This window comes from Balaenoptera borealis (assembly GCF_965194805.1).
Source record: "Balaenoptera borealis genome assembly, chromosome: 4".
Classification (NCBI taxonomy): domain Eukaryota; kingdom Metazoa; phylum Chordata; class Mammalia; order Artiodactyla; family Balaenopteridae; genus Balaenoptera; species Balaenoptera borealis.
In genome coordinates this window covers 59,910,408-59,928,905 of record NC_138861.1, presented here as the reverse complement: position 1 = coordinate 59,928,905, position 18,498 = coordinate 59,910,408, and the positions used below count along the sequence as shown (strand labels likewise).

General features: G+C 37.9%; 1 long non-coding RNA gene across 1 annotated transcript in view; it reads left to right on the top strand.

Annotated features, from left to right (window-relative positions):
* Positions 1 to 18,498, top strand: part of LOC309627970 — a 749,424-nt gene that overhangs the window by 23,334 nt on the left and 707,592 nt on the right. The window lies entirely within an intron of this gene.

The window sequence follows — 18,498 nt, the reverse complement described above, 5'->3', positions numbered from 1 at the left end:
GGTTCGAGCCCTGGTCTGGGAAGATCCCACATGCCGTGGAGCAACTAGGCCCGTGAGCCACAATTGCTGAGCCTGCGCGTCTGGAGCCTGTGCTCCGCAACAAGAGAGGCCGCGATAGTGAGAGGCCCACGCACCGCGATGAAGAGTGGCCCCCGCTTGCCGCAACTAGAGAAAGCCCTCGCACAGAAACGAAGACCCAACACAGCCAAAAAAATAAATAAATTAAAAAAAAAAAAAAAAGATTACAGCACAGTCAAAGGTGGCTCCCACAAAGATTTAATATCTAAATGTAAAATGTAACACTATAAAGTTAATACAAAATAACGCAGGAAAATACCCTTGTGAATTAAGATTGGGGAAGGATTTAAGCAAAAACTCATGATTAAAATACATGAAGAGAAAAATAGACTATTTTTGATTATGTCAAAATTCAGAAATTTGGTTAAAAAAAGAATGTCATGGACAAATCTGGCAGACGCTTGACATAATGCAGAAGATATGTGAAATGCCTGAAGCCAAAAAGGGATTATAATATGCAAGGAATGACTAAAAATCAACGAGAAAATACAGGACTTTCGGCTTAAAGAGGGGAAAGGATATGGCAAGGAATTCTTAGAATTTGAAACCTAAGTGACTAATAAGTGTGTTATCTGGACTAGTGCTAACCCAGATATTGCTTTGATCAGAATTAATGGAAGTCAGACCTTCCTCTAGATAGCTATAGTCCCATGCCAGAGCACACAGAGCATTGGCTGGAACTCAGCTCCCACTCACATTCTTGGCTGGACACTCTTGTAAGTATATAACACACATCTATATATACATCATGGTCCTGCATATAAAGAAATGTTCAAATTTATTGGAAATGGCAGAAATAGAAACCAAAAAAAACAAAACAAACAGGATATCACTTTATGCCCATCAAATTTGCAAAAATAGAAAGATGGATAATGTTGGCAGAAGCTTGTGGACATAGAGATCCTTAAACATTACTGGTCGGAGTTTAGCCTGGGACTACCATTATAATAATACTTGATCAAATTAAAAATAAATATACCCTGTTACCCAGAGTGAACATATTCTTGAGACGTGTAAGCCCATGAAGGAACTTGCATGAGGATGTTCATTGTTGTGTTGCTTATGATAGGGGGGAATTAGAGGCAATCTAGGTGTCTATTACCTGATAATGCAAATGTCAAAGGTGGTGGGTGCATACTGGGAAATTCAATGCAGCTATTAGAAACAAATGAGGTGTACTCATAGTAGTACGGGTAGACTTTTCTAAATTAAAAATTCTTAAAGGTAGTGCTCAAGCAAATAAGACATAAACCAAGACAATTCACATTTCCTTACGTTAAGTAAATACACATTTTACAAAGGTCACAAATTATATTAAGTAATACTTATGTTAATTAAATATAAAAAGTCACATAAAACAAAAGAATGGTTACCTAACAGTGAGGGAAGGGAGAATAGGAGCAAGGAAGTGACGGGAAAGTATTGAGAATTAGCTAAATACTTAAAGATTGAGAAGGGACCAGTGTGAGAAGAGAAGTATAGGGGCACTTAGTAAGACAATGTGGGAAGGTGTTTGGCCCCTTTGAGGAGCTATGATGAGGACAGAATGAGGGAGGGACAGTGGGCCAAATCTTCCACAGGGCATTGACGTTTAGATTCTTGTGTGAGTGCAGTGGGGAGTTTGACTTAAAAGTGGAAAGTCTCATGATCGGATTAACAAACTACATTGTTTGGAGAATGAACTAGAGAAGGACAGGGAGGAAGCAGATCAATTGTTGAGGTGACTCAAGACTTTCAATGGGTCAAGTAAGAGATAAAAGTAGATTGAACTAGGGTGGTGGCACTGCCAACTGAGAGAGGTAAGAAACTTGGAAGAACACAAAAGGCTTAGCCTGGAGGAGAGAGAACTGGTGGGGGGAATTGAAACTCTAGTTAAGCGTTTAAAGCTTATCCATTCAAAAATGTAATTACCCTGGTACTGTAGAGAAAATAAAATGTTTCTATTGTTTCAATCCTTTAAGGGTTGATTTTGTTTAATGCAAGTAAGAAATATCCGAGAGCAATCTAACAGTAGACTTTGATGCCCCTGCATTTCTGAATGAAAACATGTAAGCCAAAAATATGTCTGAAAATGTGGCAAGAGAGAATAGGTAGCAGCAGTGAAAACTGTGTAGTATGGAGAGGTTAGGCTAAGTGACGATTATGGTCTCTTTTAATGTTGTCGCATTCTTCCAAATACTTTATCAACATATATCTGTTATTTAAGAAAAAAATTGTCATACTTTTCACACTGCTTTAAAAATTCTATTTCATTTGAAATATATTATAAATATCTCTCCTATATCATTAAATATTATTCTATAATATGACTTTTAATGCTGTAGAGCATCCCATCATTTTGACAATCCTTGGACATTTTGTGGATAATTTTGAAAGTGGGATGAATGGACACAGTATGGATAAGACTTTCTGAATAAAATTTATGACACATAAAATTGTATGGATAGGAGAACAATGTCTGAAAGACTTTCTTATTGGACAAACTGCAAAGCTTTAGCAAGTAACAACTAGCTTTAATTGAGTGTTTACCATGGTCAAATGAGGTTTAAGCACTTTGCATGTATAAATTCATTTATTCCTTACAACAACCCTATTAAATATTAAGTGCCCATATCACACGTGAGGAAACTAAGGCACAGAGTTTTAATAACTTGCTCACAAATGATGGGTTTAGGAATGGGATGCAGGTGTCTTGCTTTGGTCTTGCTCTCATAACTTCCATGCTGAGCTCTATTAGGCACAATATTGGAAGGGGTAGAGGACAGACATTATCAGCCTTTCCTTCTGGTTAATGCACAGGCTGTATTTCTGAGGTTACTAAGTTTACTTCCACAGGGCTCAACAAAAAGTAGATTGTGAGTGATGTACATCACATTTCCTGTTAGCCGGGAACCCTAACTCTCATACCACATTTCCACAGAGGCAAAGTGAATTCCCCTTGGTATTATAATATTTCCACTTTCTCCTTTTCCTTCTTACTTGATTCTCCCTCATATAAGGTGAATGACTTACCTACTTGGTGAATTAGTAATAGGTAAAAATCCATTGGCCCTTGGTTATCAGACGGGTTGTCATTGACTTGCAAAGGCAAGGCTCTCGGACCTGCCGACTTTTACTCTCTTCCTTCTCCTTGGATAACTGTGAGCAAGCAGGCTGAACTTAATTCAGTTTCTCTGCCTGTAACTAGGTGGGTAGGTCAGGCGAGTCCACATCTTTAGTCCTACTTGTCTTTAATTCAGAAGGGAGGAAGTAGGAAACCCCATTTGAGGCTCAGGTCCTACTATCCTTGTTCAGTCAAGGTTTACCATTAATTCTCTGGGCTCAGTTGGGCTACCTTTTTCAATTCTCAGTTGTTTAGAGACTAAAGGGAGCAGGAGAGAATGACTGAAATCCCAAATTTCCAGCCATTCTGGTTTGCTGAATTTTTTACTATAGAGCTAACTATGGGACTCTTTGGGATCACAAAATCTTGTGAAAATAAATGAAAGCTTTCCCCACCGATTCATACTTTTTTGTTGTTTCCAATTACAAGGGACACACATACTCCTTCAAATTCATTCTTAACCATGCAAGAGTCCATGGGCCAGGATTAAGAAACTCTGGATTTAAATGCTTTAACAGGTCCTATGTGCCTTGATTTTTTTTTTTTTAACTCTCTAATGCGCTCAAAAGTTGTTTGGTATTCTCAAAAACTCAGCTCCTATTCTAGAGGTTTGTAAGCAAATAAAAACTCCTTTAATCCTAGTCCTAACCCTTCTGTAGAATATAAGGATGCTTGGTGGAACCACAAGAAGCAGGTTTCGTCATTTATGGGGAGAAAGTTGGAGGAAATTTCCAAGACTAGGGAAAAAAATAAATGAGTTTAGCGGGTTAAGATTACCAAGAAAGGAATGAAGTGGAGGAGGAAATAAATACAGAAAGATGGGCAGGATAAGAATGGCGCTGGACTCGGGAGCCATGAAGAAGCTCTTCCTTGTACTATTGGAAATGTGCAAAGCACCTTGTTGTGAAAACTAACAGGGATGGGCAAACAACCAAAGATCAGGAGGGCCGACTTGAACCCTTGCTTAGGCCACAAACAAAGGCCCTTTGAGGTTCTGTATGAATCAGTGAGTTACATACTTGCTTCTCCTTTCCAATTCATTTGGCGCATAATCTTTCCAGGTAGGGAGAATTCCTGAACTCTTTTTTTTTTTTTTTTTTTCTTGCAAGATTCTCATTTTGCAGGCTGAAGATTTGATGGAAATCATACTTCACTGTTAAGAGAATAATTGGATATACACCCAGAATGAACTTAAGAATAAGCATATTGGGCTTCCCTGGTGGCGCAGTGGTTGAGAGTCTGCCTGCCAATGCAGGGGACACGGGTTCGAGCCCTGGTCTGGGAAGATCCCACATGCCGCAGAGCAGCTGGACCCGTGACCCACAATTACTTAGCCTGCGCGTCTGGAGCCTGTGCTCGGCAACAAGAGAGGCCGCGATAGTGAGAGGCCCGCGCACCGCGATGAAGAGTGGCCCCCGCCTGCTGCAACTAGAGAAAGCCCTCGCGTGGAAACGAAGACCCAACACAGCCAAAAATAAATAAATAAACAAAGTAAACAATGCGTTTAAAAAAAAAAAGAATAAGCATATTACTTATACAGATATGGTACTACTTAAAAGGTATTTTATATAATATGAGTTTAGCATCATAAACACATGTGAATATAGCATGAACATTCATTCACATACTAATTAGTGGGAATGTATACTCATTTTATTTCAGAAATATTAATGTGTGCTGTAGAATAAGACACTGTATACCGCTGTGATCCTTACCCTTAAAGGAGGAGGACACAATAGGAAAGGCCTTATTCCAGGACACTGGCTCCTAAGGGCTCTACCATAACATCCATGTGAACATAGATCCCTTAATAACCCAGGTGCTTAGCTATTAACCATTTAATTAATTAATTAATTAAAACAGGTAATTAATTAAAATATTCTGGGATTCCAAGAATGGCCTGAAATCAGTGAGGCATTAATTTTCAGGTACTTCTCTTAGTCAAAGACCACCTGCAAGTGACTTGGCAGCTTGCCTGTTGGGTTCCCCCAGGATCATTTCAAGCACATGACTCATTCCATGGAGGCTTTTAGAGCCAATAGCCTCAGTGCTAGAAACAAGGGCTGGAAATGTGGCCCATTCAGTAGACTTCAATGAAAAGTTAGCAGAGAGGATCTGAATTGCTCGGGATTTCATTAGAGACAAATCATGGGCGAGGAAAACAAAGTGCCACCTAATTCAATCCCAGTCGGCTGATCTGTCACTCAAGTCCCCAAAGGACTTCACAGAATCCAAGCAACTGACCATGCTGACAACCACAGGCATAGCGGCACGTGTGCTCACTGAAAGGGTCAATGCGGTGCGAAGGGTCTTTAGGGAGCTTGTGTCCTTTCCTGATCAGGCCTGGACCTGCTGTGGACTTTGCATTTCCCCTTTCTGCATGCCATTTTCCCTCATTTACGAAAGTTCAGGCCCCTCCACTGAGAGAAGATAAGCTATCCTTAAAAATACTATGAACTGAAAGGAATGCTGGAAAGAACACGGAACTCCGAGTCAGGGACTTTGGTCTGGTAAACAGACTCTTTGGCTTTTCATGAGCTATAGGGCCTCAGACAGGTACCTCAACACTTAACCTTGGTCTCATCTGAAAACAAGGCTCTTAGAAAAGCTGTCGGTGACCTCTCTTCTAGTACTGAAATGGTTCCTTGGGCATAAGCCTAGTTTGATTATTATTCACAAAGGAGCCTTATAAAAATTTTAGGAATTTTATTTTATTTATTTTAGTCTTCCCAGTTAGTTGATCAAGTTCCTCTGCTTCTTTCCAAAAGGCAGTTCCTAAAGCTAAGTAAGTTAGAATTCTTTGTTTTATGGAGTTGGTGCTGTGCTTAGAACTCATGGCAAATACCCAGTACACTTTATTTTTAACATATGAGTAAATGAATAAATGAACACTTCTTAACCCGTATAGAGGGAACAAATGACTTCTTTACAATGAGAAATATATTACAATAAAATTTTGTTGCAGCTGTACTGTCAGAGAAATATAGTGAAATGAGCGTTCGATTTGCCAGCCAAAGTCCCAACCGCGAGACCTGAATGGTCTTTGACAGTCAGGTAGCTTTTCTAAGCCTCAATTTTCTCACTTACAAATTGAGATTAATAATAATACCCATCTTATAAGCCACAGAGGATTCTGACAAGCATCAAATAATATCTGTCAATGCTTTTCAAACAGTAGTATTATAAAAAGATTAGATGTCGTAACACCCTGAACAGTATGATTATTAGTGGTAATAAATTACTTCCCCTTTATTTCTTTCAATATTATCTATTTGATATTTCACTAGTAAGCTACTTAAACTCATAAATTAAGAAAAAAAATGTTTTCCATGAAAGTTTATCTGTTGTTTCCAAACAAAATATAAATGATTAGTTCACTGACATATATTTTAATCTAATGAATAATGTATATGAGCATATTATGATTATATCAATATCTGAACATATTTTGTTTCCTAGAGGCTTCTTAGGAACCTTCTTAGAGAATCTTAGAGACCTTAAATACTTATCCTTAATCCCTTATTTGCAACTGCCAAGTCTAAAAATCTCCAAAACCAACTTTTTTGTTGTTTCTATTTGTTTATTCCAGTTAGTGAGAATATTTACTCATTTCATTGCAAAACTATCAAGGAGTATGATTTCCATGTTGCCCAGTCCCAGCTGGAGATACTATAAAATATATGGGATATGTAATGTATTACCTTCCTCAAGCCAGAAAAATTCTAAATTTCATAGTACATTTGGTTTCAAAAGTTTCTGATAAGGGATTGTAGGTCTATGCTATCATAAGAAATGGATGAAAGTGTAACAACAATAGCAGCTCAAGCGCATTGGAGACTAATTTTTTCCTTGGAAATACATCAGAATTTAACTACTAAAGTCCATGTTGGCCTGCTGGGAAGCTCTATTCTTAGCCCATTGATACTCAAACTTTCCACTGAAATTGTCCTTAGAGACTGCATCACATTCCTGTGAAAATCCTCAGTGATGGCAAAGCTTGATGTTTTTGCATGGATTACATTCTTGGAAGCAACCCAAACAATTAAAGAGAAAATCTGATGAATAAAGTGGGCATTTAGGCTGAGCAATATGTTGTCATTTTTATCACTATTGTTGTAAAAATATGTATATATACATATATGTGTGTGTGTGTATACATATACGTGGGTATAGAAACATTGACAAGGTGGAAGCCAATAAAATAGGTTGTAATTAAACACAACACAATTTTCCACAACTCACAGAATCTTTTAGAGTGTTTATAATCTCTATTTTATAAGACTAAGTGACTATTAGTTTTTACGGAATAAATTCTCCATAAGCAATAGGATTATTGAAAAATAAACAGGAAATATTTTTACTTGGATATGATAGGTTTTGTGTTTTAGAATGGCAGGATTTTCCATGGCAAAATTTATCTATTTGCTCCCGATTTATAGCAAAAATTTAACTTTCAGTTATGATTTAGTAACTAAGGCTGAACTTTCCCTCATGCTGTTAACAACTAAAAAACAAGAAATAAAAAATTAAACAACTCTTTTCAGACTATGGACAACAGACAGTGGAGGATTGTGATCCTGAGAAAAGGAGAGCAAACTAGGTGGGCTTTACTATTATCCTGAATTTCTTCCTGGAGGTACTTAATGTGTCCCAGCATAGGGAGAGGAAACCTAAGCAGAGGATGGAAATCTCACTAAGCTGAGAAAACAGAGATTTGATTACAAGGTGGCTGAGGCAGCTGAAATTTATGGGGCAGAATACCATAGAGATAAAACATATGCAAAGAAAGAGGTGCAGAAATCTGCAGAGGTCTCAAACTTTTGATTAAATATTAAACTTTGCATAATTAGGGTAAAATTCCACAAGGCCATGCAAAGAACAGCTATTGGATATCTGTGAACGGAAAGTTCCCAGGGCTCTAACAAGACTAAAAGATGTTCAACTTCATACCATCTATTGTGGAAAAACCTCACTGAACACATGAGAGTTTCAATAGAGACTTTAGTAGAGTCGTGTCTTATCACTAGACTAGAGGTAACTCTGAAAAACCAAATGAAGCTTAAGAACCAGTTAAAAAAAATCAAATTGATCCGAACTAATGTACCTCTATACTAAAAAAAATAAATAAATATTAAAGGAAGACAACAAAATCCAGACACTCAACAACATAGTATTAAAATGTCCAACATCCAATCAAAACTTTCTGGACATCCAAAACAGCATTATTTTGCTCAAGTTCCAACGAAAAAAAGAATAAGTGTCATGTTTTCTGAAGTTCTGTTTATTATTTATATATAGACTTTTCCTTCTAGTCAAGAATAAGCTTTTATCTTAAACTAAAATGAACTCTTTAGCCGTCTTGTCATAGTTAATGGTCCATTTGAGTAAAATTGACAATTTTACAATTTTTCTAGATTATCAGCTGCCAGAAGAGTAAGGTACAACTGCACATGGACAGGCGTGTGTGGCCATGGTCATCAGATCACTTAAATATACAATGTGGTTCCCCCAAACTCTTATTCTTAATAGTAATTTCTCCCAAAGAGTTTTACTTACATACCGCAAAGATTTGTTTGACCCCACTCAAAGCTAATGAAAAGGTTGTGCTCTAAATAATATATATTTCTATCAGATCATGAAGCACCATGCCTTCTTTTTTCTTTACCATTGCTTCAAGCTTGCAGGCTTCCCTTGAAGCATAGCAGGACTACAGGTTGAAGCATAATGTAAGATGTCACTGTTGTGGTCATTCATCCTCTACCATCCAAAAGACTGGAGAAATTAATCTACATGTTTTTGTTTTCTAGTCTCACCTTAAATAAAGTGACAATAGATACAACCCATGCTCCATTAATACAATATGTCAAGAATAAATTACATATTAGCCCTATAAAAAATGCATAAAAGTAATCTTATTCAACTCATTTTAAAAAACATGTACTGATTATCTACTATATGTCAGATGCCCTGATAGACAGTAACATTATACAAAAGCAATAGACAGCTTAATTTTCCCTTTTATAAAGGCAGTCCTAAACTTCCATGCATTTAATTTTCAACCTCTACTTTCATGCATTATAAACGTACATTCTTAAACTAGATTTTAATAAACTTCTTTGAACATTTATGCCTGAATTTGCACACATTTCAAGTCATGGTGTGGCAGACTTTCTGTCAGCCAAGAATTCAGTTTGGAGTTTATTGGCCCTGTTGTCAGTATGACAACTTTCATTTGTGCCATTATTTAAACATTTTGTTGTAGTGGTATTCAAACATAAAAGTTGGATGTGCCTCAGAATTATCTTCTGGGGGCTATTCCATAAGGTTCTATGTCCTCTGCTCCTATTTTGATCAGGAATCTCTGCTTCTATTTCTGTGTTGAATGGCCTTCTAAGGAGCTCCTCATTTGAATAAACTCTTCTGCAACTTAAAAAATGTTAAAATTACTCATATCATTTTACATTTTTATCAGTATCTCATAAAATGAATGGAAAATACAAAGATCAAAGTGCCAATAACTTAATATAACTGAGTGAAAGATATATACAGTTTAGATGGCCAAAGTGACAAATTTTTAACCCTGGTCAGAAACTTACTATGATAAACCAGTATATTGCCTTCATTTGGGAAGAGAAAGAATAAAATTAATGTGTCATCAAAAATATTTGAAAGAAGAGGCATAATTATGAATTTTGAGATGTATTTTCATTTTCCAGGGACAAAAACCATTCCCCTATAGCATATAAGTCTCTGTTTAATTTTGGCTCCTTCGAACACATTATATATTTCCTTTAAAGAAAAAATAGAGAATACTTGTAGAGGAAATTTAAAAAATGAATTAAAACTATCCTTACTGAAAGTGTGTCTTCTTCTCCATTAGAAAAAAATAAATCACATTTTCCAAGGAATGAGAATCTTAACAACAATCACACACCTCCAATGGGAGAAAGAGCTGCAGGAGACAGGTGAGAGGAAAAAGCTCAGAGATCTAGCAAGACATTTCAGGAAAAGGTACTGTTTGAACTTGCTCTGGGAAGGCCCAGATGATTAATTAGATTACCTTTCCAAACACAACAAAAGCTCTTTAGGGTAGAACTGCCGTCCCTGGGTGAAGCTTCCTATGTAAAAGCAGAGATTGGGGACTTCCCTGGTGGTGCAGTGGTTAAGAATCCGGCTGCCAACGCAGGGGACATGGGTTTGAGCCCTGGTCCGGGAAGATCCCACATGGCATGGAGCAACTAAGCCTGTGAGCCACAACTACTGAGCCTGTGCTCTAGAGCCTGTGCTCCACAACAAGAGAAGCCACCGTAATGAGAAGCCTGCACACCGCAAAAAACAGTAGCCCCTGCTCACCACAACTAGAGAAAGCCTGCGCACAGCAACGAAGACCCAACACAGCCAAAAATAAATAAATAAATAACTTTATTTAAAAAAGAAGACTCCCTCAAATCTGGGCAACTTGACAGCTTAGGTTGATCTCTTTACCTTGCCAACTAAAATGTTCAATGAGTCTCCTCAAGTTGTTGACAGTTTGTTAAAACAAGGCACCATGTCCTCATCTAACCTGCTTCAACTCCAGTTTTGCTCATGGCCCTGAATCCTTGGCCTTGCCAGGGGAAGGTGTGGCTTTGGGAGAGTGCACCAAGTTCACAGTGTTGAAGTCATAGACTACAAAGCATCAAAGGGGCCAGTTCTTGCTGGCACAAGAAGCAGGGCCTGGCACCAATAGATAAGAGACATGCCACCTATAAACAGCTTCAAAAGAAGGATGTGAAAGAGGGGAAAAAAAGTGGGTCAGAGGTTCTGAAAGCTTGGATTTCTATATTTGGATATATTTACATATGTTTGTACAGTGAAGGCCACTCTGGGCCAAGAGCCATTCAGCTCTAGCAGGCTTTGCTATGGTTCAGTCATCATTTAATTTGAGGGGAACTTATAGTCCTGACTTGATGAGCTTTGTTGGTAGAGTGGTGATAGGTTTGCTGCAATAAGGTTGGGATCAATGTGATAACCTTTTGAACATAAACATGACAGCAAGGAAGAGAAAAACAAAACAACAATTAAGATTTCGTTTTTTCTAAACAGCAACAAAAAAAACTAAACAAGAACCATATTTCAAGTCCCCTTTCTGCTGGAACCAGGAACATGTAGACGCAAATATGTTTCAAGGCTTTACCCTGAACCCTTGTACAGTCAGGTAAGTTAACTTCATAAGAATCAGAGTATAAAATGCATGTATAATCTAAATATTCTCAAGCCCCAAGTGAAATTGCATTAATATTAATATTCACCAGCTACATAAATTGTGGAGTCCAGTGCAAAGTGAAAATGAGGGGTTGCTTGTTCAAAAAGCAGGAAAGTTGTGCCATTAAATGAACTGAGATACAAAGCTTTTTCATTTCTTCTGCAGACTTTCTTCTGACCTATCATGGTGTTTTTAAATGTCTAAGTAAAACAAACTTTAAAATTGTATATTATTAGCCTGAATTTTACCATTCATGTTTATATTGTGCAATATCGATTTTTAAAAGCAAATATAATAGCACTTCATTGTTTGCAGGATCACTGAAATTACACAATTCTTCCTTTACACATACATATGTAATTCTTTGTTTCCGGAATAGGGGAAACACTGGGCAAAACTAACCCAACTGTTTTTATTTCACTTCTTGATATGTACACATTCTGTCAATACTTTAACTTCAGCTTACAGTTGAGTAAGGAGGGACTGAGACAAAGAACTATGGCTGGCCCTATCTTTCCTTTTCCTTTCATGTCAGTATTTTCAGTGTGAACAGTTGGCTAATGCAAGGAATTACACAAGAACAAAAGGATGCTGTACATTGTGCTGGGTTCCTTGGGATTCAAAGGTCTCCCATGTATCAGCCATCCAGTTACAATTAAAAAACAAATTAAAAACAAGAGTTAAGGAAATACAGTGATGGGACAGGTTTCACAAGTTACTATGATATGTTAAGAAGGCAGGAGAGAGAACTGAAGAATTTCAGAGGAGTGATAGAAAGTGGAGAGTGGGAAAAATCAGCATCATCAATAAGATCGTCCTCATCAAATTTGCAACAAGAAGAAATAATAGTCTCTTGGATGAAAAAAAGTGAATCATGTTTGGGATATAGGAAAGTAAAGATGGAAACAAAAGCTAATAGTGGGGTCAAGGTGTTGAAAAATTAAGATAGAAGGATAGTCCTGGAGCAGAGTGGAAAACTCTAGCTAAAGCATTTCAGCTTTACTACTATGACCATTGTCATTAATCAGAAAATAAGAAGAGCTACCATTTGGTGATTCCCTACAACTGTGACCATCTTTATATGAATTAATTCACTCCTTTAATCTTCATGACAAGACATGAGTTAAGTACTATTAATCAGACTCATTTTTACAGAAGAGGAAGTTGTGTTAAGTAACTTGCCCATGGCCTCACAGCTGGCAAACAGAGGTGCCAAAGTGTTCGAGGATAAATAATTGGAGCTTTTGGAGGGGGGTAGTGACAGGATGAGACACAGCAAAATCTGCCAATAAGGTGCAGCACCCATCAGGGTGGGCTGTGTGGAGGCTGCTGTTAAAGATAATATTGAAATATGTATATGTGAAATTTTACTATTATGGACTAGGGAGGAGCAATGGAAGTGGGAAAGGAAAAGAAATGTGTATGAAAAAATGCAATAGAAAAATCAACAGGTTTGAAGACTGGATGTATCATAGGATGAAAGATAGCTGAATATCAAAGATTATCACTTTATACCAGAGGTATATTAAATCCAAACCTGTCATACTTTGTGAACAAAAGGATTGACCAGCAATTTAGTGACGTAAGGAATTTATGCTGAAGCATAACATTTAGTCTAACATTTGTTCATGTATTCGTTTATTTAAAAAGTATTTATTAAGTGCTGTATAAAATGCTGAAACAACCAACATTTATATCAACTTTTTTTATGGACCACTTAAAATCTTCTAGGTACTAGAGTTGCAGTGATGAATGACATAGGTAGTCCCCATTTTCTAGAAGCTTACAGACTATTGTAGAAAAAATAAAATAGAAACAAATCAGAAAGAAAAGAAATGAAGATAGCCACCACTTCCCCCAAAATGACATCAGAATGACAAAAAATAAATAATATGAAACAAAAAAATAGATGATGTCAGAAAATACAGATGCTATGAAGAAAATCAAGCAGTTATAAAACAGAGTAATATGACAGAGACTGATTAGGAAGTAACACATTTAGCTAAGAATGGTCAGGGTCACCTGAGGAGGTGACAGCTGAGTTGAAATTTGGATGTTGAGAAGGCAGCCATGGTGGTAAATAACTTTGGTGCAAAAGGCCCAACAGATGAAAGAAGCTTGGTGTGTCTGAGAAACAGAAAGACCAGTTTGGCTGGAGGTGGTGAGGGAGAGGGAAAGCTGTGTGAGTTAAACTTGGAGAGTTGGGCAGTGGCCAGGTCATGCAAAGCTGAAAGACACAATTTCTCTGTCCAAGTAACTCATAGTCTAGTAGGGAGGCAGACTCATAAATAGATATTGACTGTACACTACTGCATGATAAATGCTCTGATGGCAACCTACACAGGTGATACGTGAGCAGAGAAGATCAGCTTTACCTCCTGGAACTTGGCAGGGGTCTGTGATCTTCCCAAACACGGACCCTCACAATACCCACAGTGCCCTCCTTCAGTTTGGCTCCAAGGCACCCACCCCCCAATTATTCTGAGTGCCCCCCTGAACTGGCAAGCAAAGAATTGGGCTTGTTCCCTATAGATCACTTTGAGCCCTTGGGAAGAGAAGCACTCAGTAAACAGGCCCGGGATTATCTCACTGCTTTATGAGATCAAAGCACTTTACAAACATTAACTAACTGAGCATATCATGTTGCAGAGTGTCGGTGCTGTAATGAGTCTCTGTTTAAGCTCTTTATTCTTTCTAAAATGCCTGCGTACTCTTGGAAGGTATGAGTTCCACATTGACTTCATGGACAGAAAGACTTTATTTGTCCCTCCTTCTACACTGCTAGAGAACTTTGTCTCAGCTTGAGGAGCAGGGGAGTTTGGTGAGAATGGCACTTGACAGAACATTAAATTCCTTACCCCACAGCCCATTTGAGAATGCTTAAATTAGAGATCTCTGTTAGTGAAATTAAGACTATAGGATCCAACACTGTGTAGACCTGTAATCTTTGTCATGTTCTGGGAACTCAATGACACCTCTAATCTTGGCCAAATATCTCGAAATTATATTTGTTACAAGAGAGACTTGGAAAGAAAGCACAGATAGATCTATGCTTCAGAATCACTTGTTGGCTTGTTGAAAATGAAGGTCCCTGGGACCCTCTCAAGAGCTCTTGAATCAGAATTCCAGGAATCTCCATTTTAATAAGCTCCTGAGTTGCTTCTCATGCATGTGTAAGTGATAACTACTGCAGAGCAATGAACTCAAATCTCAGGTCAATTTAATTCCATTCAGTACATTTTTATTAAACACATACCAAGTGCAAGGCAGCAACAGAGAAAAGGAAGACCCAATTTTAACTCAAGAAATATATATTCCAGGAGGAGGAATAAAACAGAATAAGAAGACAGGTGATTTTAATACAAAACAGAGCATGATAAGAAAATGCAGAATATTATGATGGTTCATTCAGGCAGGAATGATACCCATTTGAGGTCCAAGGAATGACAGGTGCAGGTTCTCCAGTTGGACTTTGAGGGATGATAAAGATTTCAACTGACTACAATCTAATGATTACAAACATCAGCTTTGAAGTGAGAAAGCCCTGGACTCTGATTGTGGCTCTGCTACTCCCTGTGTGATCTTGGGCACATCACCTAACATTTCTGTGCTAGTTTATTCAGCTATAAAAATGAGGTGGCTGGCAAGATCATTTGAAGTCCTTTCTAGTCAAAAGCTTTATTACTCTGGCTTTATCCCCCTCAGTGATCTGGGGGTAGGCATGCTGGCTTTTCAGACTGACTGGATGAGATGTGGAATGCTGTTGGCAGTGAGAGCCGTGTGTCAGGTGGAGAGGTATGTTGAAGCCACCATCCCCTTAGGCTGGGCTCCCAGACAGGATGGGTGAGAAGGAGAAGTACTGCTTGTGCAGTGTCTGTCACTGCTGGTTTTCAGTTGTTTACTTCTTTTTAAATGCTCACAGTAAGGAAAACAATGCAGTGTTCTATTGCTGCCTCTTGATTTGTTCAAGAAATAAACAGATTTCATCACAAGAAAGTTCAGTTAGGCCACAATAGCTACTATTAAACAAAGAGGAATAAAAAGATTGGGAAGAAACATTCTGAGTGGGACTTTTGTCCTGGGTGGATGTGGACCTTTAGGGGACAGGGCTCAGGTACACAGAGATGAGTTCTCTGGGCCGTTTCTTTTCCTCCAAGTTCATTCACCACCCAGATCATGGTGAGAAATATTTCTCTTCCTCCTTTCATTTTAGGGATGGAGGCTTTGTAGGACATAGTGAGGGAATTTGTAAAGTAAGAATTAGGTTAACAATTCTTCTGGTTCTGCTTCTGAAACTTCTGGAGAATGACTGATGTCTTCTTGGACAGGCAATACCTAAGCGTTTCATCTCTTCTTATGTGACTGCTTCTTCTTAAGAGGAGAGAGGAGAAGTCAGCTTTCTGAGTTTCTCAAGGCAGATAGTGTGGTTTTGAAGCCTTTGAACAACTTTCAAAGTTTCTGGGTTAATGATTTAGAAAGCCTTTGGGGCAGTGGTGTGCAGATAAATGTTTAACTGGCTGGGGGAGCCTTGATTTGCAGCATCTGCTGATATCCCTCGTGTAAATATTCCTATCATATCCCATTTCAGTGACATGAGGTTAATAAACTCAGAGTTGGGAAGGGATACACACAACCAATGTTAGCAAGTGAGTCCCAGATGGCCCCAGCACACCACAGCTTGAGGATATTTCTAATGTCCTTTTCTGAACAAAACTAGGTTGGTGACGTAGCTGAAATGTTGAGTGTCTGAGAAAGAACAAACTAGAATTACCTCTCGATACCCATGGGACCTCTTAAGTTCTAGGGCTGTAGCTGCTGAGACCAGTCATTCTGAATCAAGCACCGTTTGACTGAGGTCAAATATCACCAGCACAGCCTAGCCACTAGTTACATGAGCTCATCTTCAGAAACTTCGTTTCTACCTGCTTCTGGTCATTGCTGTTGTGAGTAATCACTGCTCTTATCACACTTTAAAATTACTTAGAGAAACTGAGCTTGGTCATGAGGTTGGGGAGAGGGGGCGGGCTGCATCTTTATTCAACATTGTGAGGTTGAGAGTCTTCTGGAAGACTTGTGGGCGATCATCAACACAGATGGAGGTTCTTTAGGATGGACTCCAAAAGGGATTTCAGATGCAGAAATCTCACTTTGTACTTGTTCAAATGCAGCATTAGGAAGTTTAATATTTGGATATCACTATGTATTGATTCCCTCTGCTTATATTTTTATCTTTCCTTTTTAAATTTCAAGATATAGGGTAATGCTTATGGGAAAAAAATATAAAACAATACAGAGACCTGTAAAGTAAAAGCAATATTCCCTTCCTTCCTACCTCCAATTAACCTCAGAATTAGCCACTAATAACAATTTGGTATGTATCATTCTGGGTTTATTCCTATTCTTATTCAAACACAGACATAGGACTTTTAGTTCTGGGTCTTTTTTTTTTTTGGTAGGAGAGTTTTCAGGTTACATTTTATCTTTTAAAACTTAAAAAAAATTTTTAAATTGAAGTATAGTTGGTTTACAATGTGTTAGTTTCAGGTGTACAGCAAAGTGATTCATATATATATATTATATATATAACTTATATATATATATATAAGTTATATATAGTTATATAATATAATATATAACTTATATATTATATATATAAGTTATATATATTATATAATATAATATATAACTTATATATTATATATATAACTTATAACTTCAGATTCTTTTCCATTATAGGTTATCATAAGATATTAAGTATTGTTCCCTATTATTTTTGTTTTTAATGTGTTTGTTTTAGTAGTGTACAGAAGTGAGAGCATAGTATGTATAGTTTAAAACTTGTTTTTTCAATTAACAAAACATATAATGTGTGTCTTTTCAATGAGCTCATTCAGCTCTTTAAGTTCATTTTAATGCATGCTTGAAATTCCAAGTAATAACTTGGAAGTGGTGCTATTTAGATGGTTTCATTTTTTTATCCTTATTACAAGCATGCTGACATAAGCAGCTTGGTCAGGAGGAGGTAAGTGGTTAAGTTTGGTACTTCCCTGGGGGAGAGATGATTTGAGTTCAAACCCTGGCCTGCCACCTACTATCTGTGTGACTTTAAACAAGTCTTTTATCCTTTAAATTTCATAATCTGCAAATTGAGGTTGATAATAACAGGACTTATTGTCATAAGGATTAAGTAAATTTACACACATACCTGGCACACAAAAATTGCTCAATAAAAGTTAGCTCCTATTCTATGTACCTTTACCCATTCTAGTAGCTTATCAATTTTCTAGATACCTAGATACAAGTCAAAATGCACATAATCAGCTCTAGAAAGCTTCTGGCTACCCCCAGCACCCTCCTGCTTGAGGGCATTCCTAGAGCCATACCCAAAGTATGCATACTTCACAGTTTGAAAAATAATGTCACATTGCCCCCAACCCTCAGGGTCATACTATTTTGAATTCCAGCAACACTGTAAAGTACGTCTCTTGCCAACACTAGAGGTTATCCATCTTTTCAAATGTTACTAGTTTGTCATAACACATATGATGAGGTTTGATTCAGCCGAAAAACAAGTCATCCATGAGCTAAAGGGGCTGGAAAGAACCATGAAGAAAGGGCCAGGGGAAATGGGGATAAGAATCTCTTATGTCTTTTTACAGAGATCTTCAACCCTGAGAGAGCATATTACTACTGCTAATGCATCTAGCGTTTCGCTAGATGGTGTTTTCTAATGAGATACCTTCTCTCCTTCATTCTTGTCCAGTGTCTATGCTCCTTGTCTAGAGGCAGAGACAAGGCACTAGTTGTTTGGGATGACTTTGCTAGCACATCTGTATCACATACACGCAGGTAGAGGCCATAGCACTGACCTGCCTCAGACAAGAGTAACTTGGTACCACCTCCCTCCCCAAAGAGCAGATTGTGTTCTCCCAGGCACTCTTTGCCAAGGCAGATTGGCCAGGTTATAACTGTCACTCATCACACCTTCCACACGTGTAACTTTTCACTTCTATTTTGTAAGGTGGTAGCTGAAGCGTGGGGAGTGAGAAGTGTATTTCCCAGCATTTGCCTC